Source organism: Lutra lutra, chromosome 8 (assembly GCF_902655055.1).
Source record: "Lutra lutra chromosome 8, mLutLut1.2, whole genome shotgun sequence".
NCBI classification, from domain to species: Eukaryota; Metazoa; Chordata; class Mammalia; order Carnivora; family Mustelidae; genus Lutra; species Lutra lutra.
In genome coordinates, this window is record NC_062285.1 from 137303754 (window position 1) to 137322387 (window position 18634).

Here is an 18634-nt window from a genome sequence, read left to right on the forward strand (position 1 = left end):
AGGTCATGATCCCAGGGTCCTGGGATTGAGTCCCACATGGGGCTCCTTGCTCAGCAAGGAGCCTGCTTCTCACTCTGCTTGTGCTCTCTCTCTGACGAATAAATAAACAAAATATTTTTTTTTAAAGAAAAGAAAGAAAATCATTTGACCATATATGCAAGGGGTATTTTTCTAAGAGCTCTATTCTATTGGGAGTTCATGTTTAATGAGGACAGAGTTTCCCTTTGGGAAGATGAAAAATTTCTGGAGATGGATGGTGGTGATGGTCGTACAAAAAATGTGAATGTACTTAATGTCACTGTACACTTTAAGACGGTAAATCATGAAAAAATAAAAATAAAAAATAAGAAAATAAAAATAAATAAAATGGTCAATCTTATGGGTATTTTACCACAATTATATAAAAATTCTTAATAAACATTTTCAGATAAGCAAAGTCTAGGATAATTTGTAGCCGGCAGCAGACACTTACTCCAAGAAATGCTAAAAGAGGGGCGCCTGGGTGGCTCAGTGGGTTAGGCCGCTACCTTCAGCTCAGGTCATGATCTCAGGGTCCTGGGATCGAGTCCCGCATCGGGCTCTCTGCCCAGCAAGAAGCCTGCTTCCCTCTCTCTCTCTCTCTGCCTGCCTCTCCGTCTACTTGTGATCTCTGTCAAATAAATAAATAAAATCTTTAAAAAAAAAAAAAAGAAAAAAGAAAGAAATGCTAAAAGAAGTTCTTCAGCCTGGAGGGAGAGATGAAAATTCAAACCTATAGGAAGAAAAAAAGTACACTGAAAATGGCAAGTATGTGGGTAAATATAACATATGATTGTTCTTTTTTTAAACTGTTTTAAAAAGTAAGCTGGCAGATGATATGATACTTTATGTGGAAAACCCAGAAGACTCCACCCCAAAACTGCTAGAACTCATACAGGAATTCAGTAAAGTGTCAGGATATAAAATCAATGCACAGAAATCAGTTGCATTTCTTTTTCTTTTTTAAGATTTTATTTATTTATTTGACAGAGAGAGAGATCACAAGTAGGCAAAGAAGCAGGCAGTGGGTGAGAGGGAAGCAAGCACCCTGCTGAGCAAGGGACCCTGAGCAAAGGATCCCAGGACCCTGAGATCATGACCTGAGCCAAAGGCAGAGGCTTAACCCACTGAGCCACCCAGGTGCCCCAATCAGTTTCATTTCTATACACCAACAAGAAGACAGAAGAAAGAAAAGTTAAGGAGTCAATCCCATTTACAATTGCGCCGAAAACCATAAGACACCTAGGAATAAATGTAGCCAAAGAGGCAAAGAATCTATACTCAGAAAACTATAGAATACTCACAAAAGAAATTAAGGAAGACACAAAGAAATGGAAAAACATTCCATGCTCATGGATTGGAAGAACCAATTGTGAAAATGTCTGTGCTACCTAGAGCAATCTAAACATTTAAAGCAAACCCTATCAAAATACCATCAACTTCTTTCAAAGAAATGGAACAAATAACCCTAAAATTTGTATGGAACCAGAAAAAACCCGAATACCCAGAGGAATGTTGAAAAAGAAAAGCAAAGCTGGTGGCATCACAATGCCAGACTTCAAGCTCTGTTACAAAGCTGTGATCACCAAGACAGCATGGTAGTGGCCAAAAACAGACACATAGATCAATGGAACAGAATAGAGAACCCAGAAACGGACCCTCAACTCTTTTTTTTTTTTTAAGATTTTATTTATTTATTTGACAGCCAGAGATCACAAGTAGGCAGAGAGGCAGGCAGAGAGAGGAAGAGAAGCAGGCTTCCCGCTGAGCAGAGAACCCGACATGGGGCTTGATCCCAGGACCCTGTGATCACACCCCGAGCCAAAGGCAGAGCTTTAACACACTGAGCCACCCAGGTGCCCCTGGACCCTCAATTCTATGGTCAACTAATGTTTGACAAAGCAGGAAAGAATGTCCAAAAGAAAAAAGACAGTCTCTTCAACAAATGGTGTTGGGAAAATCGGACAGCCACATCCAGCCACATGAAACTGGACCATTTCCTTATACCACACACAAAAATACACTCGAAATGGATGAAAGGACTAAATGTGAGAAAGGAATCCATCCAAATCCTTGAGGAGAACACAGGCAGCAACCTCTTTGACCTTAGCCACAGCAACTTCCTCCTAGAAACATCGCCAAAGGCAAAGGAAGCAAGGGCAAAAATGAACTATTGGAAAAAGATGCATCTAAAATAAATGTGATTTTTCTAATTAGTTAACAAAATTTATAATATAACCCATTTGTTTTCATCAATAGTATGCTAATAGTGGTCGAAATAACTTCTTGATCCATAATAATTTTTAAATACAACTTCATGGACCTTGCAAATAAAAAACTATAACTTCAACATTAAAAAAATAAGCTATTGAGATTTCATCAAGATAAAAAGCTTTTGCACAAAAAAGGGAGACAGTCAACAAAACCAAAAAGGCAACTGACAGAATGGGAGAATATATTTGCAAATGACATATCAGATAAAGGGCTAGTATCCAAAATCTATAAAGAACATATCAAACTCAACACCCAAGGAACAAATAATCCAATCAAGAAATAGGCAGAAGACATGAACAGACATTTTGGCAAAGACAACCAAATGGCCAAAAGACAAATGAAAAAGTGCTCAACATCACTAGGCATCAGGGAAGTACAAATCGAAACCACAGTGAGATACCACCTCACACCAGTCAAAATGGCTGAAATTAACAAGTCAGGAAACAAAAGGTGTTAATGAGGATGCAAAGAAAGGGGAACCCTCCTACAGTGTTGATGGGAATGTAAGCTGGTGCAACCATTCTGGAAAGCAGTATGGAGGTTCCTCAAAAAGTTGAAAATAGAGCTACCCTATGACCCAGCAATTGCACTACTGAGTATTTACCCCAAAGATACAAATGTAGTGATCCGAAGGGGCCCCTGTACCCCAATGTCTATAGCAGCAATGTCCACAATAGCCAAACTATGGAAAGAGCCTAGATGTCCATCAACAGATGAATGGATAAAGAATATGTGGTGTGGGGACGCCTGGGTGGCTCAGTGGGTTAAGCCTCTGCCTTCGGCTCAGGTCATGATCCTAGGTCCTGGGATCGAGTCCCACATCAGGCTCCTTGCTTGGCGGGGAGCCTGCTTCTCTCTCTCTGCCTCTGCCTGCCACTCTGCCTGCTTGTGGGTTCTCTCTCTCTCTCTCTCTCTCTCTCTCTGACAAATAAATAAATAAATAATCTTTAAAAAAAAAAAAGAATATGTGGTGTGTGTGTGTGTGTGTGTATACATACATACACACATACATACAATGGAATACTATGCAGCCATCAAAAACCTAAAATCTTGCCATTTGCAACGATGTGGATGGAACTAGAGGGTATTATGCTAAGTGAAATAAGTCAATTAGAGAAAGACAATTGTATGATCTCACTGATTTATTATTAATATTATTTTAAGTAAGCTCTACATCCAACATGGGGCTCGAACTCACGAACCTGAGATCAAGAGCTGCAGGCTCTACCAAATGAGCCAGCCAGGTGCCCCAGGAACATTTTGTATTTCCCTTATATGGTTCCCTGTGTCTTTCAATAGGTCCCTGGTAATGACTCATTAAAATAGCTTCGAGTACTTAGCATTATATAATTCCCACAATCCTCTTTTTGCTTCACTAAATGGACTCTGCTACTAATGGGGACTCATAAACTTGTTTATTGACTTCTAGACAGATTTTTTCCCCACATCAGACAGGTCATGTGCCAGTGTTGTGATAAGCTTTGAGGGTAGTACAGCTCACACAAGAATAGCATGAACTCCCAGTAGTCACATCTATGAGGCACAAAAGTATTTACAATCTTTTTAATAGACTTTTGATTTTTAGAGTGGTTTTAGGTTCAAAGATACATTGAGTGGAAGTACAGAGATTTCCTCTACATCCCTTGCCCCCACACATCCATTGCCTCCCCCCATCAACATCCCCACCAGAGCAGAACACTTGTTACATTGTGAACCTATACTGATCCGTCATTATCATCCAAAGTCCACAGCTGACATGAGGGTTCACCCTGGGTGTTGTCCATTCTAGGGGTTTAGACAAATGTAGGATATATAATCCACCAGGATGGCATCACATAGAATATCTTCTACCCTAAAAATCTTCTGTGTCCTCTTCATCTCTCCCTCCCCCAACTCATGGCAACCACTCATCTTTTTTATTATCTCCATGGTTTTGCCTGTTCCAGATGTCAAACAAGCGGAATCATATAGCATGTAGTCTTTTCAGATCGGCTTCGTTCACGTAGTTATATGCATTTAAGTTTCCTCCGTGTCTTCTCATGGCTTGATAGCTCATTTTTTTTTAGCGGTGAAAAATTCCCCATTATCTGGACGGACCAGTTTATTTATCCATTCACCTCCTGAAGAACTTGGTTGCTTCCAAGTTTTGGCAACTGCTATGGACATCCATATGCGGGTTTTCTTGTGGATATAAGTCTTCAGCTCCTTGGAGTAAACATCAAGAAGCAAAGTTGCTGGATGGTATGGTTAGATTATGGTTAGTTTTGTGAGAAACCACCAATCGGTCTTCCAAAGCAGCTGTGCCATTTTGCATTCCCACCAGCAATGAATGAGAGTTCCTGATGCTCCATATCCTTGAGAGCATTTGATGTTGTCAGTGTTCTAGATTTTGGGGGTTCCAATACGTGTAAAGAGGCATCTTGTTGTTTTAGTTTTCATTTCACTGGGGTTACTTGGTGTAGGGCATTTTTTCATGTGCTTACTTGCCATCTGTTCTGTGTCTTTTAAAAATCTTTGGCCCATTTTTTAATCAGGTTGTTCTTTTCTCATTGCATTTTTCTTTAAAGATTTTATTTATTATAGCAAGAAAAGGAACACAAGCAGAGAGAGTGGGAAAGGGATAAGCAGGCTCCCCACCAAGCAGGAGGGGAGCCCGATACGGGGCTCGATCCAGGACCCCGGGACCATGACCCGAGCCAAAGGCAGATGCTTAATGACTGAAGCACCCAGGTGCCCCTTATCATTGCATTTTGAGAGTTCTTTGTATATTGTGGATAATAATTCTTTACCAGATATGTCTTTTGCAAATATTTTCACCCAGTCTGGCTTCTCATTCTCTTGACAATGTCCTTTGCAGGGCAAAGGTTTTTAATTCAAATGAAGTCTAGTTTATTGGTTATTTCTTACATGGATCATGCCTTTGTTGTACCTAAAAAGTTTGGGGCGCCTGGGTGGTTCAGTGGCTTAAGCCTCTGCCTTCAGATCAGGTCGTGATCCCAGGGTCCTGGGATCGAGCCCTGAGTCGGGCTCTCTGCTCAGCAGGGAGGCTGCTCCCCTTCCTCTCTCTCTGACTGCCTCTCTGCCTAATTGTGATTTCTGTCAAATAAATAAATAAAATCTTAAAAAAAAAAAGTCATCACCATCTCCTCATGGAGATGATCATTCATCCAGATTTTCCCCTATGTTATCTCCTAGGGGTTTCACAGTTTTGCATTTTACTTGTAGATCTATGATCCATTTTAAGTTAAATTTTGTTGAGGGTGATCGGTCTCTGTCTGGATTCATTTTTTTGCATACGGATGTCCAGTTGTTCCAGCACCGTTTGTTAAAAAGACTCCTGGCTCCACCGTATTGCCTCTTCTCCTTGATCAAGGAGTTGGCTGTTTTTATGTGGCTCTATTTCTGGGCTCCCTATTCTGCTCCACTGACCCGTTTCTCTATTCTTCACCGATACCACTGGCTTGATTACTATAGCCTTATAGGAAAAGTCTTGGAAGTTGGGTAATGTCAGTCCTCTTGAGATAGGGAAACTGAAAGACTGCAGAGAAATCAGCTTTTTCCTCCTTTTCCTGCTTCTATTCTTTTTTTTAAATTACTTTCTCCTAATTCTTTTTTTTTATATTTTATTTATTAATTTATTTGACAGACAGAAATCGCATGTAGGCTGAGAGGCAGGCAGTGAGAGAGGAGGAAGCAGGCTCCCTGCCGAGCAGAAAGCCCGGTGCGGGGCTCGATTCCAGGACCCTGAGATCATGACCTGAGCCGAAGGCAGCAGCTTAACCCACTGAGCCACCCAGGCGCCCCTCCTGCTGCTATTCTTGCTAGGACCTATACCCCAACTTTTACACAAACCTCAGAATGCAAATAGTGCATGTCCTCCTTATAAGGGACAAGGAGTTGACAATTTCTCTAGAATAGATGACATCTAAGGAAGAACCGGGTGAGAAGGACCAGACAAGCCATCACATGCACATTCCAGATCGCTGGTGCAAGGCATCGACACCAAGATTCCCCGGCTCCAAGGAATAGCACCCGGGACTCATCTAACCAGTTCCTGGTTGTCTAAGGGGACACATACACCAGACTATAATCCTCAGTAAAAACCCCTTTGCAGAGCAAAAATTTGAGCAAAGATGAGACTCTTTCTCCTTTCTTTTCTGAGTTTCCCAGACATTCTGTCTGTACCTGCACTGTCTCTATGCTTTCAATAAACTCTCCTCTTACCCATGCTGCTGTCCCCATTTGATGTCTCCTCAATGCATCCTGAGACTGTCCTGGCTGGTCCTACAGGACCCCCTCCAGATTCTCAGACCAGGCCTGCCTACATCACTCTGACTTCACTCTTCAATACTGAGTTGACTATTCTTTTTGCCTCTACATACAAACTTTAGAACCTGTCAACATCCACAGAAGAACTTATGGGATTTTGACTGGGATTGAACTGAATCTATAGACCAAGTTGGAAAGAATGGATATCTTGGCAATATTGAGTTTTCCTATCCAAAAACATGAACTATCTCTCCATTTACTTAATTCCTCTTTAAGATCTTTCATCAGAGTTTCATGGTTTTCCTCATATAGATCTTACATGATATGAGTTTTTTAAATGTGACTGACGTGGGGGGCCTGGGGGGCTCACTGAAGCATCCGACTCTTGATTTCTGCTCAGGTCATGATCTCAGGGTCATGGGATGGAGCCCCACATCCCTGCTCAGCCCAGAGTCTGCTTGTCCCTCTCCTCTGCCTCTGCCCCTCCCCATGCTCTCTCTCTCAAATAAATAAATAAATAAATAATCTTTTAAAATATGCAACTGATGTATTTAACATGGAGTCTCTCCATGTAATTTCCATCTGTCATTGAGGTCAGGGTCGTGTGTGTCTTTAAGCAGCAGATGGCCCTGACATTTGCAGGTATGGATATGAGAAATGTTCAAGAAGAGAAAGAAAATCTGATGGCTGCATTAGAATCTCAATTCTAGGTGTAGCTCAGCCGCTAACTTGCTGTGTGACCTCTGGCAAAACATTTCCCTTCCTAGGCCTTCATGAAGGGGTTAGCTTAGAGCAGTGGATCCCAAAACTGACCCAAGTCTCAAGTCCCAAATATTTTTTCAATAGGTCCAGGGTGGGACCTGGAGAAATCTGTTTAATTAAAATCTTCCCTGGTGGGGTGCCTGGGTGGCTTAGTCATTAAGCGTCTGCCTTCAGCTCAGGTCATGATCCTAGGGTCCTGGGATAGAGCCCCGTGTCGGGCTCCCTGCTTGGCGGGGGGCCTGCTTCTCCCTCTCCCACTTCCCCTGGTTGTGTTCCCTCTCTCACTGTGTGTCTCTCTCTGTCAAATAAGTAAATAAAATCTTAAAAAAAAAAATCTTCCCTGGTGTTTCTGATCTCTGGGATCCACTGACCCATTTGGAGTAAAGGAGGTTCCCGAATTTTCACAATCTTGGGGCATCTAGTGTTTCCATAATCGTTTCATGACCTCCTAGGCCTATAGAAATACCTACTGGTTCTGTTCATTGAGTACAAACAAATTCAGTAAGTATTTATGTCCTAAGAACTTAATGGCTGACACCACACACCACACACCTTCTCAAACCTTGGAAGCAGGACCCATTTCCTGTTTCACATTCATCTAGGCACAATACTTTTCTAAAAAAAACATTGTTCAAGATTTTATTTATTTATTTGACAGCGAGACAGAGTGAAAGCACAAATGGAACGGCCGGCAGAGGGAGAGGGAGAAGGAGGCTCTCCGCAGAGCAGGGAGCCCGATGCGGGGCTCGATCGCAGGACCCTGAGATCATGACTCCAGCAAAGGCAGCTGCTTAACTGACTGAACCCCCCAGACGCCCCTGCAAAAAACTTTTTTTATCACAACCACCACCACAACCTCAGCTTTGCACAGGCAGGAGGTTATCTAAAGGAATGTCATGTGAGCTTGCATCGAAACGGCCTCAAGCCAGCAGATTTGTGCAATATCAGACAGATGTCATTTGTGGAACGGGCTGAATTGCGTCCTGCCCCCTTTCAATTCCTATGTTCAGATTCTAACCCCAGTATGTCAGACTCTGACTGTATTTAGGGACAGGGCCGGTAAAGACGTAGTCAAGGTAAAACCAGGTCCCGCAGGTGGGCCCTCACCCAGTCTGACTGGTGTCCTTGTAAGAAGAGATGAGGACACAAATGTGTGCATACATTTGGTGAAATGACCACATGAGGGGCACCTGGGTGGCTCAATGGGTTAAAGCCTCTGCCTTCAGCTCAGGTCATGATCCCAGGGTCCTGGGATCGAGCCCCACATTGGGCTCTCTGCTCCATGGGGAGCCTGCTTCCCTTCCTCTCTCTCTGCCTGCCTCTCTGCCTACTTGTGATCTCTGTCCAATAAAAAAGTAAAATCTTAAAAAAAAAAAAGAAAAGAAAAAGAAATGACCACATGAGGACACCACGAGAAGGCAGCATCTGCAAGCCCACGAGTGAGGCCTCAGAGAAAGGAAAAGCGGCCGTCGCTTGAATCTTAGGCTTCTGACCCCCAGAACTACAAGAAAATAACTCTCAGCTGTTTAAGCTGCACCATCTGTGGGATTCTGTTCTAGCAACCTAGCACACGCACACGCTAGGGCCAGCTAGCACATTTTCCTAGGGCCAGCTAGCACATTTTCTGGCGACATTATAAACATAAATAAACATTTCTGCCCTAATAACACACCTCATTCTTTGCTTCCACAGATACCAGTGTGCAGTCAGGAGAGAAGGCCTGAGGCCGGTGATTTAGGTGACCAGCTTGGAGGCGGTCGTGGTGTCACGGAGAGAGCCAGTCAGTAGCTGGAGAAGGATGGGAGTGGTGGGAATGCAGAAAAGTGGACATATGGGGATATATTTAGTGATGAGAAGTACTTCTGCTTCAGGATTTGCAGATGGAATTGTGAGTGGCAGAGAACAGAACCTAGCTTTTTGTTAATAATATAGTTGTATTTTGGATGCCTGGGTGGCTCAGTGGGTTAAAGCCTCTGCCTTCGGCTTAGGTCATGATCTCAGGGTCCTGGGATCAAGCCCCGCATCGGGCTCTCTGCTCAGTGGGGAGCCTGCTTCCCTTCCTCTCTCTCTGCCTGCCTCTCTGCCTACTTGTGATCTCTCTCTCTCAAATAAATAAATAAATAAATAAATCTTTAAAAAATAATAATAATAATAATATAGTTGTATTTGTATCATGACTAGAGTCTTTCATTCCATGAGTTTTATTAAGAGCCTCAAAATGCCATGCCATGTCCAAGGTGCCGGGAAGCAGAGAGGGGCAAGATAAGGAACCTGCTTTCATAAAATTAAGAGGGTGGCGGTTGGGGGACCTGGGTATTTCAGGTGATTGGGTGTCTGCCTTTGGCTCAGGTCATGATCCTAGATCCTAGGATCGAGCCCCGAAATGGGCTCCCTCTCCTTCTGCCTCTCCCCCTGCTTGTGTTTTCTCTGTCTCTTTCAAATGAATGAATAAAATCTTAAAAAAAAAAAAAAGTGGATGTTGTTTTTCTCAAAATTAGAACAAATAATGCTAAAACATGTATGGAACCACAAAAGACCCTGAGTAGCCCAGAAATCTGGAGGAAGAAGAGCAAACAGGAGGTATCACAGTCCCAGGTTTCAAGATACGATCCGAAGCTGTTGTACTTGTAGTAGCATGGAACTGGCACAAAAACACACACGCAGGGCGCCTGGGTGGCTCAGTGGGTTAAAGCCTCTGCCTTCGGCTCTGGTCATGATCTCGGGGTCCTGGGATCGAGTCCCGCATCGGGCTCTCTGCTCGGCAGGGAGCCTGCTTCCCTCTCTCTCTCTCTCTCTGCCTGCCTCTCTGTCTACTTGTGATCTCTGTCAAATAGATAAATAAAAAATCTTAAAAAAAAAAAAACCACACACACGCAGATCAATGGGAAAAATTAGAGAGCACACGGGGGCCTGGCTAGTTCAGTTAGTGGAGCATGTGACTCTTTGTCTCAAGGTTGTGAGTTCGAGCCCCATGTTGGGTGTAGAGATTACTTAGAAATAAAATCTTAGAGGGGCGCCTGGGTGGCTCAGTGGGTTAAGCCGCTGCCTTCGGCTCGGGTCATGATCTCAGGGTCCTGGGATCAAGTCCCACATCGGGCTCTCTGCTCATCAAGGAGCCTGCTTCCCTCTCTCTCTCTCTCTCTGCCTGCCTCTCCGTCTACTTGTGATCTCTCTCTGTCAAATAAATAAATAAAATCTTAAAAAAAAAAAAAAGAAAGAAAATCTTAGGGATACCTGGGTGGCTCAGATGGTTAAGCATCTGCCTTTGGCTCAGGTCATGATCTCAGGGTCCTGGGATCGAGTCCCGCATCAGGTTCTCTGCTCATCGGGGAGCCTGCTTCCCCCTCTTTCTCTGCCTGCCTCTCTGTGATCTCTCTCTCTAATAAATAAATAAAATCTTTAAAAAAAAAAAAAAAGTTGTGTTTTCTACTGATTGAGCCAGCCAGGTACTCTTGACTAATATATACATATTATAAAAATTTAAATAAGATTAACTAAATTAAAGATTAAAATATATATTCCAATATATATATTTTTGAAAGATTTTATTTATTTGAAAGAGAGTGTACACACAAGTGCAGGGGAGGGGCAGAGAGAGAGAGAGAGGGAGAGAGAATCTTGAGCAGACTCTGCATTGAGCATAGAGCCAGATGTCAGGCTGGATCCCAGGACCAGGGATCATGACCTGAGCCTAAATCAAGAGCCAGACGCTTGAGGCACCTGGTGGCTCAGTGGGTTAAGCGTCTACCTTCAGCTCAGGTCATGGTCTCAGGGTCCTGGGATCGAGCCCCACATTGGGCTCTCTGCTCAGTGGGGAGCCTGCTTCCCCTTCTCTCTGCCTGCTGCTCTGCCTACTTGTGATCTATCAAAAAAAGAGTCAAATGCTTAACTAACTGAGCCACCCAGGTGCCCACCCTAACACAGATTTTAAAGAGATCAGTCAGGCTATTATGTGTAAAATAGGTTTTAGGTTGGCAAGTGAGGCCACTGGGAAAATAGTTAGACATCTACTAGGACCATGGGCAGAATCTGACGCTGACTCATCTGGGGTGGCAGGCCAAGGAGGTAAGAGGGCAGATTTGGGATATGTTTCAGATACAGATCAACTAGGCTGGTACTTTATATGGCAAGTTCTGCTGTACAAAGATCCAGATAGTCCGCCTAGACCTAGTCACAGGTGTTTAAGTTTGCAACGCAGACTAAGATTTGCAGCCCTAAGGCTTTAGATCAGATGGATGTGGATTTGAACTCTGGCTCTACCACTTAGTCACTGTGTGACTTTGTACAAGCCATCTTCATAGCCTCCTACCCTGTAAAATGGGGATAAAAATATTTAGTTCAAAGGGTACATAAGATAATGTGTACAAGCCCCTCGCAGAGAATATGGCCACACAGGAAGAGCTCGGTGGATGACAGCGGTTAGCATTTTTATCAGTTACTGGACACTTCCACAGTCATTCCAATTAACTAACTGCAACAGTTCTTTTCCTGGCCTCCCTGCTTCCATTCCACCTGCTCCAATCCCTCCTCAACTGGGCCGCAGACTTCCACCTACAGCACATACCTATCATGTCACTGCCCTTTCAAACGCTGTCATGGCTCCCACTGCCCACAGATTAACACACAAATGACTTAGAATAACATCCAAGGCCCTTCAAACTCGGAACCCTCCCTGCCCACATATCCAGCCCCTTCCCACAACCTGGCTTATAGCCATGTCAGAATTTCCACCTGATGCTTTTTTGTAAGTTACGCCCACTCGATCCAAGGATCGGATCAATGGTGAGTCCCATATTAATCCCTATGTGTGCATCTATCACAGGAAACCAATGGCATTTTCAGACTTAATTGTCATCAGTAGAAGAAAACGCTCCTCCAGTTCCATTTGCCATGTAAGTCCCACATTTTTGCTTCACACCACTCTTCTGAAGACGTCAGGATCGGACCACGGGAACAGGTGCTATGCCAGCCCCCCAGCACCCGTCATATTTAGAAAGAGGGCCGATAAACATTCCCATGGATTTACAAATGCTTATCTCCTGTCCTACCAGAGGGAGTGGGCTATTTTTTTTAGAAGCCTTGCTAATTGATTTTAAGGTGATCAGCTGAAACGAGCAAAAGGCATGGTCAGTTGTCATGAGGATTCAATAAAATACTCGAAAGCACCTGGGGTAAGTAGACGTTCATTAAGTATCTGTTGACCCTGAACCTGGGTCAATGACATGAAAGGTGTGGTTTAGTGAAAAGTTGTTTTGGCACCAGGAGGACTGGTTTACTTAGCCTTCTTAAGCTTAAGCCTCAGTTCTTAAAAAGATAAGAATGCCTCCTGCCTTTTAAGTTTGTTGTGAGGATAAAGGTGGTTACAGGATAAATGAAAACACTTACACCAGAAAACACCTGCCACACATCACAGACCTTAGGAAATACATGGCCCATCTTCCCTTTCACAGGCCCAGAGGGAGTAAAAAAAAAATAAAAATAGCATCTCTCAGACTTGTCAGCGCTTGTGGTGACAGACCTGTGTAGACCCCTCTTCACGCATTAAAATGGGCGTGTGATAATTAACTCCCAATTAACTGTATACATCCAGAAATGGTATCACCAAATTAACTGCCATCATTTCATAAACAATTTAGGCTCCTTGTAACTGATACTTAAAAATCCCTACTTACATTTCTCACGTTCATTCCAAACAATTTGCTAGGAGGTGGACCTGTCAATAGGAAGGACAAAATTATTACTATTTGTTACCAATGCCCTCAAAATAATCATTACTCAGAAAACCCAAAACAGTTGAAATTTTCTGTATTCAATCAACTCCCCATCCGACTCCCTCTCAGTTTGGGCTTTGCTTCGAGGACTCCCCATAGCCCAGCCCAAACCGGAAAGAAACATAAATAGTCATAGCTCCACTGTGGCCATTTGGGTTTCTGGGATAGAGATGCTGGAAGTTGGGGAGGGCTAGGAGATCCAGCAAAAGTATCATTCTGGACTAGTAGATGATGAGATCACAGGATGTTTGAGTTTCTGAGCTTTATGCCCATCCAAGGCAGTTATCCTGAAAAACCTCTGATTTATTCAATAGTGATGCAGGGGTCACTGCTCCCTAACCTAACAAACCTCTCTAGAACACAATTCCTTCGTCCGTCCAAGGAGGCTAATAAAAAAGCTTACTTGGTGAGTTCATTGTGAGGCATTATCTATGACAACGTAACTGAAAGTGCTTTCCGCGTTGCAAAGCACTACTTACAGATTGGTTATTAGTTTTCCTAAGTCGGACCATATTTACGGAGGAGGAAAGTGTGGCCTATTTTTAAAAAAAAATCAAACGTCTTCCCCAGGGCGATGAGGGCAGAGCTCGCTCAGTTACTGCCACTCACCAAACCCTTCCCGGTTTTCAAAGCCCGGTTCGAGTACACGTTTTCCTCAGCCTGGCGCACTGGGCCAAGAGCCAAAAGTCCCAGGTTCCCATCCCGGCCCTGCCTCTTCCACCGTCCTAGGGCACCTGCTTTGTGTCCCGTGTGCCTCGGCGGCCACCTCGAGAAAAAAGGGTGGTGATCGCGCCCGGCCAGCCTGGGTGCTTAATAATGGCAGTTACGCTTTGTCTCTCCGCTCATCACTCCCTTTCCCACTCCCCCGTGCACCGGGGTTGCAATCAAAGCCGGGGCACTTTAAGGGGTCGCTCAGGGCAGGGCGCTGTGCTCATTGCTCGGGCCCGCGCGCGCAGCCCCGCACCTCCGAGTACCTAAGACAAAGGGGGGAGGGGTCTCGCCGCCCCCCGCCCCCAGGGGCGCAACCCCGGGGCGGTGTCCCAGCTCCGCCAGCCCCCAGCTCGATAGTTCCCGGAAGCCGGCTGGTCGCTCCGTCCCCGCGGCTCGGTCCTACGCGGCCGGCACGAACCGTCCCCCACCACCACCCCAAAGCCGGGGCCCCGCCGTCCAGGCGAGCCCGCGCCGCGCTCCTCCCAGCTCCGGCCGCGCTCGCTCGGGCGGGGGCTGCAGCCTCCCAGCCTGGGAGGGCGGGTCGGCCGCGCGCCGGGAGGCGGACCGCGGGGCGGGCGGGACCGCGGGCGGTTGGCGCTCGGAACCGGGCGCGCGCCCCTGGCCACGTGGCCACGGGCCCCGCCCCGCCCTGCCCCGCGACCACCGCCTCTCCCCACCGCCGGGACCTGCACAGCTGCCCGCGAAGCGCCAGGGGCCGGAGCTACCTTTTGCGTCCGATTTTGCAGGCGAGGCGAACTGAGGCCTGCCCAGAGTCACCGGTCGCGGGCCGGCGTCAAAGCGGTTAGCACCGTGCGGGCCTCAGGCCGGGTCTCGGAAAGCGTTGGGCTCCTTCCCTTTAGATCACATTGGCATAGAAGCTCTATGAGGGCAGGAACTGTGACGTCCTTTCTGCCCCCTCCCCCAAAGGTCTTGCAAAATAATTGGGGGAAGGCCAGGCAGAAGTGGATGATTTGGTATGGAAAAGAGCCCCCAGCCTGCAAATTGGCGATGCAGGGGAGTTAATCCATAAGTTATGGGCTAGGGTACGAGAGGAGACCAGCTGCAGTGGAATCCAGAGGAGGGATGATGGATTTAAGGGGCAGTAGGGCTAGAAAGGAGAAATATTTGAGGTGGGTTTAGGAGAATTAATGGGATTTGCAGACGGATAGAAAGGATGGATGGAGAGGGAGGAATCAAGAAGTTCCCTGAATGGTTTAGTAGTGCTATGTACTGAAATGGGGGAAACTAGAAGAGAAATAGGTATGGGGTAAGGGAGTAAAGTGTTCTATTGTGTGGGTTATGATGCAATGTGCAGTTGTCATCTATAAAGATGGGTCTAGGAGTCTGGAGCTCAGATGACACACACATGGGCTGGAGATGTGAATTGGGGGCATATAAATGCTATTTGCCATACTAGAAATAAACGAACTCACTTATGTGAGAAGTAAAGCAAGAAAAGGCAGGCCCAGGGCAGAGTCCTGGAGAATGCAAATACTTGAGGTTCAGGCCCTGCAATGGGGAGATAACTGGCCAGAGAGGCAGGAGGAAGACCAAAGGGATCCCAAGAAAGGACAGCATTTCGGGAAGGCTGGAATGATCAGTTGTGCCAAATGCTGCAGAGAGAAGAGAGGTGTGGCTATGCATTGGAGAAGTTGTACGTGAACTTGGCAACAGTTTTGGTGGAGGGTGGGGACAGATGGAGAAGCAGGAGGGGAGGTAGTATGTGCAGACAAGACTTTCAAAAAATTGGGGGTGGAATGCAGGGGACAGAGGAGGTGGGTTTGAGGGATTTATTTGTATAGTTGAGGACACAAGAACATATTTGTGTTGCTATTGGGAATGATCCAACAGAGTAAGAGAAATCAACTGACCCCAGAGAGAGAGAGAGAGAGATGGTGACTCACAGAAGGGAGGCCCTGGAAAGAGAGGGGTATATGAGGTCCGTGGTTCAAGGCACAAATCCGACCAACTGAAAAGAGTACCTGTGCATGAGACCCAGGGCCAAGAGCTCTGTGGCAGAAGGAATGACCACATGGTTCCAGGGGCCACTGTTGCTTAGCAACCTGTGTTCAGTAAGATGTTTCAACTGAATTCCTAATTAACGGTCATTTCAACTTACTAACGGTTCCTGTTACTGGGGTGTACACTCTGCTTCTTTCCCTCTCCCAAAGTCTTCAAACTCTTTTGTTGAAATGCTCTAAAACTGATGGAAAGCTTAAATTTCTACTTTCTTGTACTGTTGATACATGTATGCTTCAAGATGTGAAAACTGGGGACTCTCACGCAATCTTGGAGGGTGCCAAAGAATGCGGGATACAGATCTCCAGTTCAGAGCTCTCCAATGAAGTCCAACTGCCTTCCTGCCCTCTTCCCCACAGGCATCTTCGACTAAGTAGAATCCTTAATACCTTCTATTCAACCACAGAACCTCATTCATTCATGCCACAGTTTTTTTTTTTTTTAAGATTTTTATTTATTTATTTGACAGAGAGAGATCACAAGTAGACAGAGAGGCAGGCAGAGAGAGAGAGGGAAGCAGGCTCCCTGCTGAGCAGAGAGCCCGATGCGGGACTCGATCCCAGGACCCTGAGATCATGACCTGAGCTGAAGGCAGCAGCTTAACCCACTGAGCCACCCAGGCGCCCCATGCCAGTTTTTAACTATTAGAGAACATGCTTCCAGCATCTACCCATTTGACATGCCTTCCCAGAGTCATTCTGGATTCCTCACTCTCCCCACTCTGTACAGTTAATTACTGCCTCCAACACATTTCTCAAAAATTCTACTTTTCTGCGTGCCCTCTGAATCTGCTCTGGTCCAAGCCACCATCATCCTTCATTGGGATCGTTATGAGAGGCTTCTAACTGCTGCTTCTCTCAATCCATCTCCAATCCATTCTCCACACTGCAACCAGAGAATGGTCTTTTAAAGCATAATCAAATCAATTTACTACCCTGCTTAAAACCTTCAAAGGTTTCCCATCACATTCTTCTGCCAAGAGCTGTTCGCCACCCTCCCTAACTTCTGTGTCTCTGGAAGGCCTTTTCCCCAATGACCTTCCTATCCTAACTGGCTACTTCTCATCAGGCAAGTTATAACCCCTTCTAGGCACTCCCTTCTCTAGCCTCCATCACAGCACCCTGCCATGTACCTTCTCAGCTCAATCAGACATTACGTTTTCACTGTCTTCCTGCAGGAGGCAGTGAACTCCATGTGGATGGACAGAGATGTTCACCTGTGTCTTCCCAGAGTCCAGCACTGTGCCAGGCACGCAGTAAATAAATATTTGTTGAACAGCATGATTTGTTTTGAGCATATTCCCTGCCCGTAAAGTTTATGGTTGTACTTTTTTTTTTTTAAGTAAGCTCTATGTACAACATGGGGTTTGAACTCATGACCCCAAGATCGAGTTGCATGCTCTACCAACTGAGCCAGCCAGGTGCCCCTCTGGTTGTACTTTGAAAATTAATTAAAGGTTAAGCAACATATAAAGGGGATTCTTCTTGGCTGTTTTATCCTTCTCGTTGCTGTCCTTCTGGTGTCTAACAGGATGATGATAACCACCATCGACTGTGCCCGGTGTATGGCAGGCACTGCCTGTTACTGGAGCAGGTTGAAGAGAAAAGCAAAGGGTCTTTCAGGGGCTGGTGGAATGTTTGAATTTTATTCAAAGTGCAAGGGGAAGCTAGTAGAGGTTTCTAGCAAGAGGATGAACATGATCTGGCTTATGATTTAAAAGATCACCTGTATGGATTGAAGAAGGTGAAAACTCAAACAGGGACCGTTGGGAGGGCTGTTGCAGTGAGCTGGTGGCTTCTATCTGCTGGGTAGTGGTGGAGGAGTACAGGCTATATTTTGGTTGTAGAACCAACAATGCTGGTTGATAGCATGAATATGGGATTGGTAGTAGAAGGGGTTGAAGAAAGAAAAAATCAAAGACTTTCACGTCTACGTGGTGGACCGCAAACTGAGACATATTTTTAATATGTTCAGCCTCCACTTACTACATTTAGATTTTTTTTCTTTTGTCTATTTTTTTAAGGTTTTTGTTTTGTTTTTAGTAATCTCTACACCCAGTGAGGCTGGAAGCCACCACTCTGAGATCGGGTCCCACCCTCCTTTGACGGAGCCAGCCAGGCACCCCTACATTTAGATCTTAATTAATTAGAGCGGAGCATAGCACGGAGAAAGAATCTGAGCTAAACCTTAAATTGCAAACGTGCGCGATCTCGGAAAGAGCTTCTGTTTCATCTTTGATAGGGTGATTGGCTGTCTCCAGATTTGAGCTCTTTGTAAATCTCACCGAAGCACCTAGAACTGAGTGTTTAAGGAGGTTGTGGGACATCCAAAATGAGTGAGGCGGAGTGCCTCATATTCGAGGTTTTAGTCAGGCGATGGTGATGGAGGGGCAGCGTGGCTGGATTTTGAGCATGCGAGACATTCATGGCGCTGGGCATAAGAGCATTCCAGTTTCTGCCTGAATTGGAAATGAGTCTCTCTTCGAGTCATCCTGGACCAAGGGCACCTTAAAACTCTTCTAATCAAGAAGAATGCGATGTCATTCCTGGTGCCTGGAACAGCACCTACGTGCTCAATAATTGTTTGATAAAGAATGCGGTAGGGGAGAGAAGAGGAGGTTAGCGTACAGAAATGAGCTCTGCCCCCGCGGCGGCAGGGCCAGCGCGCAGGGATTTTCACATCGCCATAGCAACGTCCGCTTCCACGCGCACCCACAGGAGAACTACAAGTCCCACAAGCGCCCGCGGCTTCCCCGCCCCTAGGGCCAGGGGCTCGGGCCAGCGCGGAACCGGCTTTTCCTCCTTCCTGCA

General features: G+C 45.6%; 1 long non-coding RNA gene and 1 other non-coding gene across 2 annotated transcripts; both read right to left on the reverse strand.

Annotated features, from left to right (window-relative positions):
- Positions 1–717: 717 nt before the first annotated feature.
- LOC125106190 (uncharacterized) lies at positions 718–14301 on the reverse strand. Its single transcript, XR_007129262.1, has 3 exons — positions 13704–14301; positions 12996–13036; positions 718–751 (listed from the first exon to the last, which is right to left on the reverse strand). It is a non-coding gene; the product is annotated as an uncharacterized LOC125106190 (long non-coding RNA).
- Positions 3738–3844, reverse strand: LOC125108145 (small nucleolar RNA U13). The gene has a single exon (XR_007129821.1). It is a non-coding gene; the product is annotated as a small nucleolar RNA U13 (small nucleolar RNA).
- Positions 14302–18634: the final 4333 nt, after the last annotated feature.